Here is a 7,168-nt window from a genome sequence, read left to right on the forward strand (position 1 = left end):
GCCATGGGGCTCTACCCTCTGAACCAGGTGTTTAATAAAACCAATACCTTTATATAGCGAAAAGTCCCAAATTTCTGACCTCCGTCTATGGGTCTGAATTCTTGGTTTCTAATAACTTTTTTTCGCTTTTGGGGGACTTGTTCGGGCTCAAATTTCAGGTGAGATAGACACCAATATCTATTTGTTCTATATATCCACTAATGGCTTTAAAAAATGACCCGGAATCGACGCAACACCACCTAAAATGTAACACTTCTCACCGGCGTTTCGGATACGAATGGCGTCTCAAGTCTTCAAATCTCCCTAGTTGGTACGGAAGAACCTTCTTCCCCAACGCCTGGCGTTATAAACCGCTAACTTGATCCCTGCCTTAGTACCCACAAATCTCCACATATTATCTCGTCCTAATTATTAATTCCAGGTTCTTTCTAAGTATTTTAGCCTATCTATAACTTTAAATTCTGGTTCTGGTGGTTTGGAGTTACTTGAAGTTTTAAAAATACATACTTTGCTTCCGAAATGACAGCAGCAGCAGATCAAATGCACCGTCCTGGAAGATCTTGAAGGTCTTGCTACAGGCCAATATAACATACCAATAACATATATAAATATATGTACACATATATGTACATACATACATATATGCATACATACATATGTATATATATATATATAATATATATATACACACACTTATGTATATATATATGTTGTATAATTTATACATATGTTTCACATATGTGTACACATACATACATTTATGTATGTATACGTATTTATATTTTTTTTCTAAGGCAGTTCGCTATAACTGCTATAATAAGAAAACGATGAATTCTGAAATATAAAATTTATCTTAATTACCTAGACCACGCAACGTACAGCTCTTGACAACACTTGGACGGATGGCCGCTGGCACCTTCCAGTTAACCCCTTTTGCTGACAAGTCTGATGTGTCACAGCAACATGTGAGCAATAAACAAATAAAATATTACTGTTTCCTTTATTAAACCAACAAATTCTGCTTATTGCAATTACACTTGCAACTAATTTAGATATGTCTAAAGGGCATGGATGCCCTTGCGATAGCCTTTTCAAAGATTATGATGGTGTAAACCTGTATAGAACTTTAAGGTAAATATTTCATCATAATCATGATTTATATCAAATAAGATTTCAAACATTCATCCGAAACTAAATAAAGAAAGAAAAAATACAAACTCAGAAACTTCAGCTAACACCTGCTGCAATTAGATTGAATCTTATATCACATAAAAAGAGAACAAGACCCAAGGACATTCTGTGTGAAAAACCTTGGTGAGAGGATAAGGAGATTAATGACAAGTTACAGACAACTTAAACAGAAAAAAATTGCCCTTAAGATCACCTTTTTTCTGATATGCCTCCAATTGTTTTCTTTAATTCCTTTAACATTCTAAATTATTTTTATGTCTAGTATTGTTCAACATTTGAATTTTTTATTTTTTTGCTTTTGAGTAAGTTCCCTCGACAGGCTTTTTTTTTCTTCTTATGTTGATTTGAGTACGAAAGTAAAGAAATCAAATTCCCCGCGTCGTTTGGTGCTAGTGTTAGTAAATCTAGCGGCAAAACACGGGCTAAGGATCGCCTGCCGAAAGTGTGGATCCGTGGTAAACGGCTTTCTTTCGTTAACGTCCGTAGAAGCATCGTTAGGCGATCGCCAGTCCTTTCTCGAAACCTTTGCAGCACAGCCCTTATACTTTATAATTGTCTCAGACTTATTATGTATCAAAGTTTGAATATAAAATTATTGTTTTAAAGAGATGTCAATGATGCACAATTTTAAGCGTGATGATTTACTGGACGGGAGAGATTTGGTAATAGATGTAGAATTAATGTCCATTTTTTTTACATGTATCTTTATCATCAAAATACAAGTAATTAACTAAAATCAATAATCTGCACTTTTAACCACAATATATATAAATGACTTAAGAAGGGAAAGATTAGGGAGAGACTGCAGTCGTAAAAGAACTCACTTCTCTTACTGAAAATGTTGTGTCCATCTCTTGCTTTTTCTCTCTCTCTTTTTTTAGAAAGCGTGTGGTCGTTGAAAAATATACATATTGTTGATTTGTTTTCTAAGCGAGGATACTTCCGACGCAAATGTCTGAGAAGCAGAACAGACTACATAATTGAGAGGTGTAGTGTACGGCTGCGCACTCGCCGACTCTAAGGTCGATCTCGCCTGGACTGACATCGTCCTCGGGCGCCAAGTGGTTGAGGCCACAAGCCTGCCTCCTCTACCACTGAACAAAGGACGTGGGGAACTCTACGATGCTGCCATTGATTCGGATGAGACGTCCCGGGCTCCGCTTCCACCGACGATGCGGGCGCACACGCTGTGCACCCGTACGAGGCTGGTGCTTCACTCGCCATTCGCGCCTCGCCCACGTGACTCTAGTGCGACTTCATAAGCCGTGACCACAGCCATACGAGCCGCCAAAGACAGTGTTAAAAACTCATGAGAACATGGTTATAAAAATAACCAAAGAACGTATTTTCAACCAAGTCTCGTTACTTGGATGGCGTTGAAGTCTCCGAGAAAAAAAAAAATAGATTTATTTATTTTCTAAGTCCAATAGCGTAGAGAGTTGCAGCCCGAAATGCACCATTTTCACGCAAATTGCACATTACCAGTTTTCCTATGTATTCTTTACTTTATTATTATTATTTTTAATATTCTATATCTTTGACAACGCTTCCAAAGTGTCAATATAACCCGTGAAGAGAGTAATGGTTGTTACATATTTTGGCTGTTTGTTTTTCTCCCCCTCTCTCTTTTCATGGTGGTTCGGGTCCTTTGGGTTGTTTGGACTACCGAACTATCGGGTTGGTCTTTCGAAGCTTTGCGTATCTTCTTTTCGCGCCATGTTTATGGGGAAGACAGTTCGGTCCTGACTTCTATGCTGGACAGTGGTTCCGCTCTCGGTATTGTGCTCGCTTTGGATTTACTTCGTTTGGAATTACCTCGCTTGGGATTTACCTCGCTTCGCGCCAGGGTTGATGAATCCGTGTTTTGCAAGCTAAGTATTTTAATGGTTGTGTGTAGAAGACACCTGGTGTCTGTTGGACTTTGGCGTGTGTCATACTGCATTACTATTTGCAGGGTGTACTCTTCCACGAAAACCCAAAGCAGCCCTTTGATCGCGCAAAGGGTCAGAGCATAAAAAGGACCACTCACATAGAAGGGACACTGCTTGAGGATCCGTACCTCCAGTGTGCCATTTCCTAATTTAAGCTGAGTTATTACTTAGTTTTTTTTTTGTTGTTTTTATGATTGGTTGTTTCTTTGTTTCTTTTTCCTTTCCCCCAGCTTGAGGATCCTTACCTCCTGGGAGAAAGATCTTCCACATTCTCGCCCGTATTTTTAGGGCCGTTTTAGCTTGTCTTTGCCGTTCTTTTGTTTATTTGTTTTACTTTGCCTTGATCGACTCCTGCCTGACCTTGTGGGTGTTCAGGCAGTCTTCGTGATCTATGCCCTTCTGGTGTTTTATTTTTTTATTTGGCTTCCGACGCTAAATTGTTTCTTACACCACGTTTTCCTTTCGTTACACAAGTGTTTTTATTCAGAGTTCCTCAGCACTATTCTTTTTATGTTAATCTCCATTCTGGGTTGGATATTAACTTGTTTAAATTAGGGTTAGTGTATTTATTTTCGTGCTAATACTCTGCTTAGAAATACTTACGGAGTTGGGACGCCAACTTAGGGGTAAATGTTCGTGAGTTATTTTTGTTTACATCTGGTGTTGATTTCCACGTGCATCATCCCCGCTGTGATTAAATTGGTGATGTACGCATCTTTCAAAATTTCTCATGACTGAATTATTTGTAGACCTCCCTAAAGAGTGTAACCTGTCAAATAAATATCATACCGTCATTGAACTTTCACTCAGTCCCAGTCAGGAAAACAAATGACATAGGTGTTAAGTTCTGGTTCTGACTAAAGCTGAATGCTTATCGATCTTGGGCTTGGGTCTCCTTAACAGCATATTGCTGGTTACTCTATCTTGCAACCCTGAAAGGCTGTAAAAAGGCTAGACAAATCAGAGTATATTAAGCTGATATCCTAGAATAGACCATAACTTTGCTACACCTGGGTTCCCACTGCCAGCAGGTGGATGCTCAACCCGAAGGGAAGAGGAAGAATTCTATGATCTTGCATTTTTCTTCCATACACGTCCACGCAGACGCTCAGCCTACGCTATCTCCCTTTTCACATTTACACACTTACACATCCAACATTCAGCACACATATTCTGTATTTTCCTTCCACCCTCTTCTCATACAACATTCACACCCCCATACACAACACACACGGTTCCCGAGCCTACTAATCGGGTGGTGGCAGCGTGACATAGGCCTGGCTGGAACCTTACATCTGTTCACTGCAGACGAATCTTTTCCTGAATAATTTTATTCTTATTCTCGGTCGAGCCCGAACTCAACCAGACACATAAAAATCTACTTGGTCTACGCCCCGCTACAAGAGGAAAGGGGGGTTAACAAATCTATATTATAAGCTTATATAGTCGTTTAAAGTACTATTTGTGGAAAAAATGACCCCTTAGATTAAATTGTCCCTTAGAGTTACAAGGGAATTATAAACTATATGTTGATTCCTTTAAATAGCAATTTGTAAATCGTTAAGTTTAGGTAAATTCGAATGTAGTTAACTCCTAAAAACGGCCATGTGAAACCCAAGAGTCTTCTTACAACTCATGTTTAAGTTTTGAAAGCTTTTCCATTCAAAAGATGTACTGACTGGGGGCCCCGTGTTTTGCTCTGTCTCCCCAACTTTTAAGACCTGCCACAGGGGTTCCCAAACTTCATGTTCTTCTGTACCCCTCGGGCAGTTTTATAGGTTACCGCGTACCCCTAAAAATCAAGGAAAAGATTTGATATTATTCTATTATGAAATCTGTATGTGTAGATAGCTTAAGAATCGTAATGGTGATAACTTTCGTAAACTAAACTCAGGTAATTTATTAAACATTTTGATATTTCACATAAACACGCGGGAAGTTTCATAATGTTAAAAATCAAATGTTATTCACCCTACTCTTGATATAACTTCAGTAAAAGCTTTGCTTACTGAAATTAGGAAAATTTGAAAAGCCCGTTGTGCATGCTGAATGCAGATTACATCATGCATTGCACAGTGGTGGCTATTCTTTGAGACCCAAAAATCCCCTGAAAATTGCAAAAGTACCACTAGGGGCAAAACCCTATCGTTACTTTTACTTGTGGTCAATGTGGAGCTGAACGGTTCTCTCTGTTAACACCTGATTGCGATTCTAACTACCTTACCTCGCTATTCCACGCCACTTCGTCGATTTTTCATATTAGTTTGTGTAGAGGGTAACGATACTTCTATTTCTGACTGTACATGTACCCGGGGTGGGGTCTCTTGTTGTATCAGATAAGTTTAGAGTTGCTATGGATTTTAGGATTTTATTCGAAATCGTGTCATGTGTGATTGTTTTTCCTGATATTGAAAAATAATAGGACTGGTTCTGGTTTTGATACAAGTTTCAATTGTTCAACATTTCCTAAATAGTAGTCAGAATTCAAGGATTCACACAAATTGGAATTGAAAATAACCCACGCCATTCCTGCCCGACTCTAGAGTTGGAGATCGTTGCCCATCTCTGAGCGATCTTCCAGTGGACCCATCAGTAACGTGGATAATTAAGAGAATCCACGGTTGTGATGATAAAAATTCCCTACAAAATGTGGGTTGTGGCTACAACATGGCCTGATATATCGTAAAAATTCTCCAAATCGTTGTCATGGCGATCATATTGTCAGTAGTTTGTGACCAAATTACTGACAAGATTTAGCTGCACTCTCGTCTACCATCGCCTTATTTCCTACCGCCGTACAAGAACTGTTTTAGTGCGAGGACAGCTGCCATAAGGTCACAGATTCAATTTAGGAGTTTTTTTTTTTTTCTTAAAGTCTCCTACAGGATGCGTGATTTTACCTCTGATGCTAATGATGATAAATTAGGATTCACGGATTCACCTGAGCCACGTTAAGACTGAATATATGGATAATTAATACGAGATGAACTGATACGACGGACGAAACTAACCAGAGACATACGCCAGGAGACCGTTGATTCGAAATGGACCAATCGACTCCACGAAAGACCTCCGTTGTTGTTTAGGCTTCAACTCTTAGAAATGATCTTAACTCACGGATCTTAACCGTATATATATATATATATATATATATATATATATATCTTTTACGTCCTTGTACAGTACCTATTTTTAATACTCGAAGTACACGAAAGGAGTCGAGGCCGATACTGTTCATAAGATCACCTTAAGGAAAGTAATTATTATGATAATGATAATAATGGCAATAATGATGGTAATGGTAATAATAATATTGATGATGATGATGATTATGAAAGTAACGATAATAAAGATAATAATGGTGATAATGATAGTGATGATAATGATAATAAAGATAATATGATAATAATAATAGTAATAATAACAGCAACAACAACAAAAATAATGATAATGATTATGATAATAATGATAATGAAAATAATAAATGATAATGATAGTAATTTAAATATATTAATGATAATGATAATGAAATTGAGTATAATCATGATAATGATAATGATAATTATAATGATAATAATGATGATAATAATAATAATTATAATAATAATAATAATAATAATAATAATAATAGCAATAATAATAATAATAATGATAGTAATGAAACAACAAAATTGATAACAACCATAATAATAACATGGTAATAATGATAACATTATTGATGGTATTAACGATTATAGTGATGATGATAATAATGATAATAATAATAATAATAATAATAATAATAATAATAGTAATAATAATAATAATAATAATGATAATAATAATAATATTAATAATAATGATACTACTAATAATGATAATAATAATGATAACAATAACAATAATAATAATAATATTAATAATAATGATACTACTAATAATGATAATAATAATGATAACAATAACAATAATAATAATATCAATCACAGTAATAATATTAGTAATAATGATAGTGATAATAACAAAAGCAATGTAATGAAAATAATAATAACGATAGAAAAAGTAAC

Source organism: Penaeus chinensis, chromosome 38, assembly GCF_019202785.1.
Source record: "Penaeus chinensis breed Huanghai No. 1 chromosome 38, ASM1920278v2, whole genome shotgun sequence".
In the NCBI taxonomy this organism is placed as follows: domain Eukaryota; kingdom Metazoa; phylum Arthropoda; class Malacostraca; order Decapoda; family Penaeidae; genus Penaeus; species Penaeus chinensis.